We start from the raw sequence: 9,472 nt of genomic DNA on the forward strand, positions 1-9,472 counted from the left end.
TACTCTTCTGAGATCATGTTCTACGTACGTATACAAGTAATATTCTTACTCTTAAAAGTCGCATGTTCTTCGATCCGCCCCTGATTGGCTATTATGGTGCCTCACCGTTTTATATTTTCTCTCCAGACCCCGCCACTTGTTCTCAATTTGCGAATGGGTCAAATGGCATCCGAATTTTGAATTTATCAAATCTGCCCAATTTTTCCAGAGCTGTCTTTTAGTTTTTAGGCGTTTCGAAGGACCTGATTTGAATTTTTTATATTCTTCAATCAGGAACAGAAATTTGGCTACAACTCCCCAGGCTCGGTGGTAGATGGGACGGTGGCTGCCGGCGCATTGAGCCAAACCTGCACGTTGTTTGCAACCAAAGGAAAGCATATATATGTTGCGCACTATGTACTGCATGATCAAATATTGCATATACATACACAGCGAGATAGTTATATACGTACGTACCTACTGTCACATAAAGGCGTTGGTTTCCGTGGAAAATGGGTGCACCGGTGTCGTCTACTGCCTCAAAAATTTCTGTCTCCACACCTTCCAAGAGGACTCTAAGCGGCGCGGCCATCCTGTATCTCCTCCGAAATGAACGTATGAAGTAAAGCATTGGAAATGAGCTGACGTATAAATAAGGGACGAAGCAGATGCAAGAGATAGCATGCAGAACGAGCGACTCCTGCTAATCCGTAAAGCGCCAAAGAAACGGAATAAGATACTGCCCGTAAGCTTGCACCAACACAGGCGCACGCATGCATGTCCGCACCAAAGAGATACCGCACGGTTGCCGCGCAGAGCTGGATGCCAAAGCGCTGTCCGAAACAGAGTGATATCGCTCAACCTCTGCAAGAGACGAACCAAAGATACGTAGATACCAGACGAGAGCTACGGATATATCGTAGATGCCGCAAACTAAGCCAGCACTTAAGCCACTTAAGCCAGCAGCAAAAAGCGCTACAACGCATGCACGACATATATGCGTGCATGCCTACATCAGAGGGAGCACGCCGACACGCGCGTATATGTGCTGATAAAACAAGACCGGAAACCAACTCCGTGGAGTTCACGAGAGATAACGGATGCATATCGTCGTCTCATATATTGTTTTAATTATTGCAGCAAATACGCGTGAGTCGGCACGTTCCCTCTTATGCAGGCATGCACGCACATGTGTCGTGCTGCATGTACGTTAATTGTAGCGCTTTTTGCTGCTGGCTTAAGTGCTGGCTTAGTTTGCGGCGTCTACGATATATCCGTAGAACGGCAGATAACGGATGCATCGTATATGCGATGCATCCGTTATCTGCCGTGAACCGCGCGTGTCTCACGCGTATACGAGGTCGACGGCGCACGGAGCGCGCGCATATGCCGATACGATCGAGTCGAAACCCAGAGGTGCAAACGAAACAGGCGTCGTTAGCAATCGCTGAGCCAGCTGCAAGAGAAAAAAGCAAAGATATACAATACAGCTATAGCTGATACCAGAGGCGATGATAGACGCCGCGCGAAAACGAGTTCGAGAGAGAGATAACGGCGCGCCAGTTTGAGACCCCACGAAGAACTGCCGAAATGGCGAAGCGCGGCCATCATCGTCCGAAAAACAAACCGGGAGCGACCGCTGAACCTGCAAGACACGAAACAGATAAATACGGCTATCTCATACAAGAATAGAGATATCGTAGACGCCGCAAGAAGCTAGAGAAGATATATACCAGCTGCAAGCCAACGTACAAGAGCTCTTATGCATGCATGCAGTATACGTTAGAAAGATATGCCGACGTGCACGTAGTAAAATAAAATGAGACCGGAAACCAAACCATCTTATCAAGTAATCAAGAGAGGTAATGACGCTTCGCACGAGACGGCGCGCAGAGGTGCCGAAATAAGAAGCGTTAGTTAAAACGAGTAAACAAGATGCGGCTCGGAGATACGACTCGAAATAAAACACGCATAACCATGTTAGGAAAAAACAGCACAGAGATACGAACGCGAAAGCCGTTTTTGCGCGCTAGCTGTGATAAGCAAAAACGTAGCATATGGACGGGACGAAGAAGGGCGAAGACAGGACGGTTCCTACTTGTTTGTAGCAACCGTCCCGTCTTCGCCCTTCTTCGTCCCGTCCATATATATGCAACGTTATTGCTTATAATATGTCTGACCAACTGGACAATCAGTATACTCCGCTAGCTGTTAACCACCCAAGGTGTCGCGAATGCGCCTCGCTTCATTTTGTTGTCTGCTAGCCGCCACAGCGGAGTGCTGTGGAGCCAGCAGACGACGCCGCCAGCACAAAATCGTCCTGGCGAGTCTGGCCAGAACCACCTAGACTAGGAGAAGGCCTCGGCACTCCCCCGTGACGTCACCTCATAAGCCCGTCCGCCTCCACTTGAGGCGCCATCGAAAAAAATAAAAAAGCACAATACTCCAGCATGTTCTAGGGTATACGTCCGGAATATATTTGCATCCAGTATAAATTGTGCACTGGCGTCATTAAAGGAACAAAGACAAGTTCTTCCCACGTCAACTTCGGCATTTGGAGCAAAGCTGATTTGAGAATAGAAAGACGATGCGCCGGAGAAACGTCTTTCTTTTTTCAGTCCGTCACAGACAGCTGTACAATTCATATCGCAAATTTTATTTGGCATCGGTTTCACTATCACAGAACGACATTCGAACACACAACAGTCACATAAAAAAACATGACATACATCAACCTCACTTGTTTAATATGAAAAATCTGCTGAACTTCACAATGCTGGATAATTTTTAAAAATTTCATAGAAATCAAGACGACATAAACATAACACACAGTTTATATATTGTATGTATTGTAGCATAAACATTCGCGAAAACAGCACACACCATTTTCACTTCAGGGTAATCAACTTTCTCTTTTTCACATTATTCTTTCCTGTGTTCATCTTGTCGTTCTTGAAGGCTGCGTAATTCTTCAGCAGGTTGCTTACTGCTGGATTAAGGATGTTCTTTTACATTGACTCTTGACTGTGACCAGTTGCACAAGTGTCAAAGTCTTGACTGTCACAGAGCAAATATTTCATCACACTTAGAAGTGCAGCTCTCTGATTACTCTCTGCATGAAACATATTCTCATATTCCTTGCCTGTAATATGTTCTAGCACAATCTTGGTGCACAGCACCACATGAACGACACATGGCTGTGGAAATTTCAAGCAACCTCTGCTCATATTATCAATAAGCACAAGCTCACTGCGTTCAAGCTATCTCTCAGTAATTGTGAATAAATCACAGCAATCATTGCAAGGCTGGTGCTTCAAAGCAGCATAGGCACAGTAGCCAGCGATGTACAGCAATGCCGGCATGTCTTCGCGGGGCTTCTTTGTGTCACAGCTTCTTAGCTTTATGTTATATTTCTAAATTAGGATTTCAACACACGGCTCTCTGCAAGTGTCAGTGGATGCTGGCATATCTGACAAGATCAGTGCGTTCTGGAGGCGGATCTTTGCCTCAGCTTCAAATGCCTGTGTGATCGAGACATTGTAATAGGACCCACAGAGCATACGGTATTTTCCAAACCGAGCTTCGAGGGGGTCGGTTTGAAATTTTCCAAGGGGAACGTATATACAACCGAGCTCCTCCAAACAATATCTTGACACTTCGATCAAGGCGTATGCGGAAAGCCGGAGAGCTGACTGGGTCTCTTTTGTCAACGCCCCTGTATGCACGCATCTACATGTCCAGTCGTCGAGCCAGGTAACAAATGTGTCGAGGAACTGCAGCTGCTCGTCATTGATTTATCCTACTGGCTCTTGCCACACATCTCTCACTCTGTGTCCCTTATGGGGAGTCTTGACATTGACGATGCTCCACCATCGCACAATTAGGTCAATGAAATCCGCAGTACCATCTGCAGGCGTCAGATGCAGTGTTTCGCCTCTTATGCTCAAAGCAGATGAAACAAGAGTTAAAAATTCGCAGAGCAAGTTTCACGTTCTGCCTCTCAATATTTGTAGGATTTGATGCTTTGTACGTTAGCCCAAAAGCCACTTTCGCAGTATTAGTTTGTTCAGCCTCATGGAGCTTTCTGAATGATGTGAATGAAGCACCCTCCATTTTCTTACTTTCTGTGGTTTCACAGGGAAAAAGTGGGTAATATAGACATTTGTCAGGATTTTTTTGTTTTAGCCAATTGTTTCTGATACATTCCAGCAAATGCACAGAGTCAACAATATGAAAAAGTGGCTGCTGCGGATTAGCTGGATGGGGGTAAACAATTTCGAGCCTCTAGGCTTCACTGAACATAGCCATTACTCTCCGGTTAATGGAATTATTGTCTGTGATGACTGCAACAATATGAAGGTTCGCTTCTTCAAGTCTCAAGACTACTTTTTTACTGTTTCATGCAGTTCCTCCGCAGTAATTTTTGACACTGGAAGGATGTGTGCAACGTCTTTGAACGGTGACAGGAGAGACTGCACCATAAATACATGCGCTGTCTTAGCAGGTTGAGAACAGTTCACAGCAGCACCTGTTATTTCAGCAGACTTGCCCTCCTTTTCATATATCTTAGGAAGTCCTCTTCATTTTGCTCCTTTAAAAGACTAACATCAAGTGCACCACAGACACGCTTGATTGTAGCAGTATGAGGCAACACCAACTTTCCACTGCTCCTCAAAAACTTGTAGCCATGCGGTGAAATAGTGTACAAAATGCTACACAAGACCAAAAGTTCCGCAGAGTAGCGAACAGCCTTATTCCTCTTCATGAGGAGGTGACACTGCTCTTTGAGGAACGTCACTGCGCCCACCTTTTCGTCCTCCAGAAGGTCCCCACTTGAAATATCGTCAAGACTTTGTCCACTTGTTGTGGTCCTCCTTTAGTGCAGTGGTCCTCGACATTATCCAAGAGCTGAACAAGCACGGGGAAATCGTGGATATAATGCGGGATTTCAAAACACATATCAGATGTAAGACGAGCACCTCTACAAAACACCCTCACAGACATATCCGACGACACACTCACTAACACAAAAATCTCGCGAGCATCTGTTGTCACTTTGACGTGAGCAAAGATCATGCAGCTGTCGCAAGGTACCGCTGTCCAAAACCTTCTCTCTCCCAGCTTGTGCAGGCGTGAATTGATGTCTTGGAGGCTGTTAACTTGGTTCACTCGTTCCTCTCGTTCTCGTGCGCTAAAGCTGACTGCTTTAAGGCCCTTTGAAGCTGTTCGCTCTGCACACGTGTTCACTTGACATCAGGGTCTTCTCTCGACTGGCGAGAATCCGAAATATATTGCGGGCAGTCGGGAAAGATCGTTAGAATGGCACCAGGCGTAAGCCGGGTGAGCTTCATTTGAACCTCGATGGTCCGTCCGTCGATGTTGTACGTAGGTGCTCGGGCTTGAAATGCCGTTCACAAACCTGCGAAACAACCAGCGCCATCATATTATGAACACACTTTGACGCCTGCAAAATTGTGGCATACGCATACAAATCTAAGCGCGAGATCTGTGAAAAGCGCATTTTACTGACCCATGAGCTGTTCAACGAATGAGTATACACACGCCATCGCAAACGCGATCGAGCCCACTTGGATTACACGTGTAAATAAATGGTCACTTGAAAAAGTATTTATATAACAATGGAATATCGCAGTTTGCACTAATACACTTTCATTGTGCATATAAATCATCACTGCACGAATTGAAAAGCGAGACAACACTTACCAGCGGATCTTTCAGTTTTCCAACGTCGACATCGTCCCGTCGCACTGCCCGCTGCCATTTTTTCCTTCGCACGGGATAACTTGGGAACCCAAACAGCCTGACCTTTTGCCCTTTGTCGTAGTTTCCTCTACAGTTTGGCACACAGCATCGCCCCACGACATCGAACAGACCGCACGTGTACACAGAGGAATAAATGCAAAAACCGAACCACGTGCAGCGACGTTCTCCTGCGGTATCTCGACAGCGCACGCTATGCGCGTCTCTTGCGTCGCGTAGCACCTAGCGCCATATGGTGCTCAAGAGCGACACCACGCGCAGTGGAACGGCTAGGGCAGAGTGTGGTGACGTCTGAGGATAGGTGCGGGCGAGTGCGGAGGCCTTCTCCTGTCTAGGTGGTTGTGGTCTGGCTGCCCGCTGGCTGCCCGAAACCACCCAGCCAGAGAAGAACGAACGTGTTCTGGGCAGCCACCGGAAGTGCGCGGAGCAGCCGGAGAAAATCGAGCGCTTGGCGGCGCGCTCTGGCAGCCCGCAGGCAGCCCGCGGGCTGCCAGAGGCGGATAATCGAAGAGACCCAATATCTGGCGGGGCCAGATCGGCGGCTGCGGGCGTTTTTTCGAGGCCGGGCGTCAAATGCGCGCCGTCGGGCGAAATTCGCCCAAATAACGCTCCATGCATCACGGTCTTAACCTCGTGTGTGCTGCTGCGCTTTCCACTTTGCTCTTCGGCGCGGCGCCAAAGGAAACGCCCATGCGAGCGGTCGATTGTTCCAGAATGTATGAGCAATTTCTACTCTTTGTTGAAGGAAGGGGGGTAGCCTTGACCACGCAAACTGACGCCCTCTCCCCGTGGGCTCTCTCGCCGGCTTCGGCACAATGCCAGAAGGCCAGGAAATGTTCCCGAATCCGGTTTTCCCGCTTGAGCAATAGGGTCGCGCGCCCGTTGCGAGAAGGACAAAGACATTGTACAGTTGATTCGGTGTGTATGTGCGCGCCTGCCATGGCGCGAAGAACGAACAGATGCGGACCGCGTCTATAAATGAGGGTCGTTGACCGTTATCTGTGAGCCCAACACACTGTTCAAGCTTCAGTGAAGCGCGGCCGCTCGACTACCGGGGCAACAGCACTTGCCCAGCCACAAACCAGCGAGGCAGCGTGCGCCAGCCTGCGGGACGACTCCATCGTGTTCTTCAGGTCGTCGGACTGTCGCAATACCCGGTAAACAAATTGCGTTTTGTTTGATTGTCGCTCTCCTGTGTTAGTGTACTTTAGTTGCACAGCTTATCTTGCGTTCTAATCTCTGTCGAGTGTGACTATGCCCGAGTTGCATTGTATTGTAAATTCCTTTTTATGCGCTTATGCGAGTGATTGTGAAATCCACTGTGTCGTCTATTTGCTGTATTAACTTTTTTTGTTTTCTGTACCTTTGGCTCCGACCCATTCTCTGGCTTGCGACCGGTGAAAGTTGCTTTGTGACCGCTACCCCCACACGCTCAAGGGGTGCCTGGGAGTGCTCTCAAAAGTTCGCGAAGAGGTAAAAAAAAGTCAACGAATAAAGTGCATTGTGTATAACTTGTCTTGAAGCATTCAGGCTGTGTGTGTTTTTTTGTCTTCAAGAGGGGGCTTATAAATCAAATCTTTTTGTTATTTCTGGCAGTGTTTTCAGAACTGAATTTAGATACGATATCTAATGCTTCCATGCACCCTAAATTTGGCAGCGATGGCGCCAAAAGATAAAAAAAAAACATGAAAATTACTTTTTGAGGAAACGAAATAGCGCAGTATCTGTTTCACATATGGTCGGACACCTGAACCGCGCCTGTAAGAGAAAGGATCCCAAGCAGCACAGGCCGAATATTGGAATCGCATTGGCAAAGAACGGTCCTACAAAGAACCAGGACGGAACCATCCTGTTGCAATATTCGGCCGATTACCTGTGCTGTTTTGGATAAAGGAGGAACTAAGAGAAGAAAGGAAGAAAGAGGTGCCGTAGTGGAGGGGTCGGGAATAATTTCGACCACCTCGCGATCTTTAACGTGAGCTGATATCGCACTTCATAAGGGCGCCTTGGCATTTCGCCTCCATCGAAACGCGGCCGCTGCGGTTGGAGCAAAAGATATTCCCAGTTTCATTTCATGAGAAACAGAAGTTCGTTTTCAACCGTTTCGTCAGACGTTCTTTCCCTGGCAGATGGCAAAAGACTAAGCTATAAAGAAAACACATTACTCTCCACACAGCACAAACTTCATAATGCTCCAGGGCCACTTATAATGCGTTATTATCTAGTAAATAAGCAAAACATATAGCGTGATCCAACCGCACGTGCAACTATCTGCTGGTTATCAGCTCGCGATGGCGTTTCAAGCCGGTGGACGCCTACAGAAGTTAAGCCGCCTTTCCGAGGTATGGGGCGACAGTACTGGACTTGATGACGGGAGGAAAGCCTTAATGTATGTCTGTTCTTGTCAGTTCAGCGACAGATTCAGTGCAGTCATAACACTGAAGGCCTCTTTAGCCCAGAGTGGGTTGACCGCTGCATGGTAAGTAAAAGTGTCGAAAATATAAAGACTTGGATAGCTACATGTTAGTAATGTTAAGGAGGTGATAATGTTCAGAAACGCAACAATTATACATCACCCAGGTGAGTAGTTCTGCTTAGAAAAATGTTCGCCGTACTTCTTCGTTTCTCCTTCCGAAGGTTTCCGCGGACGCAGTTTTCATGCCTGGAACGTGCTCCCAGCAGCGGAGAAACTCCTTTTTGCCCTTTTCTGCAACATAGATGTTAGAAAAGACCAGAAAAATCTATTTAAGTACTAAAATATGAAGCTTAATCGCAACAGATGACAACAGGAGTCACCAGGAAACATCGCACCGAAAGTAGTACAGAGCACAACGGCAGCAGCGGGCCCTCCCATTCACACGATAACCTGTTGATCACCTGGCAGAAAAAACGGTTTCAGTTTCCCTCAGCTGAGCGTCATTATGCGAGCGAAATTTTTGTTATGCTTGCTTGCACTGTTGCTTAAGCCAGGCTAGGCTCATAAAGACGAACACGTTTTGCATTGCCTAGCATCGCTCGTTTTTTTCACTCATCATTGTTTAGTCTTACACATGCGGTATTGCATGCGCTGTGCATGAAGGTGCGTTCGGCATAGAACAAAGGTGCACTGTGTGCGTTCAACGGAACGCTGGTTATTTTCGGTGCTACGCCCGCCGTGGAGAGCTCTGACAGATGTGCGCTCCGTCGCTGTCGCCGCGCAGCGGAGAGGAGAAAAGGAGTCATCCCAGGTGTGTTGACTACTCCTTCCATGTCGTCACGCATCTTGACCGAGTGGAGCGGGAAAGCACCTGCCGTCATCGCATGCGCAGGAAATGAAAGTGGGCCCTGCAGAGAACGGCGGTCCAATTTGATGCGTTCGGCGGAACGATTGTTGTGTTCATAGAGACGCCCGGCCGCCCAGAGCCAAATCTCCCGGTTGGGAAAGGAGTGACATGATACGCCACGCGGTTGCCACACTTCCACCGCTCCTCCACTTGCAGATCAAATTGCAGCGCTGTTGACCTTGGCTTGACTAGGTCAGTAAACCTCTCGCGTTAAAACGGCCCACTCACCTCTGAAAACGTTAGAAGTGACTTCAAGAGTCAGGCGGAAAAAGCCGGCTGTAAACCGCGGGGAATATTGCAGGTACATACGCCGGTTGACTGGCCGAATTGTGTTTATCGTTTCCCACAAAGTGGGGACTGCAGATCCTGGTGTTTGGCACTGGATCCAA

At 47.9% G+C, this 9,472-nt stretch overlaps 1 pseudogene across 1 annotated transcript; it reads right to left on the minus strand.

Annotated features, from left to right (window-relative positions):
- Positions 1–2,453: 2,453 nt before the first annotated feature.
- On the minus strand, positions 2,454–6,881 carry LOC144129101 (uncharacterized; annotated as a pseudogene). The gene is made up of 3 exons (XR_013313866.1): positions 6,831–6,881; positions 5,704–5,982; positions 2,454–5,398 (listed from the first exon to the last, which is right to left on the minus strand). The product of XR_013313866.1 is annotated as an uncharacterized LOC144129101 (transcript).
- Positions 6,882–9,472: the final 2,591 nt, after the last annotated feature.

Source organism: Amblyomma americanum, chromosome 1 (genome assembly GCF_052857255.1).
Source record: "Amblyomma americanum isolate KBUSLIRL-KWMA chromosome 1, ASM5285725v1, whole genome shotgun sequence".
Lineage (NCBI taxonomy): Eukaryota > Metazoa > Arthropoda > Arachnida > Ixodida > Ixodidae > Amblyomma > Amblyomma americanum.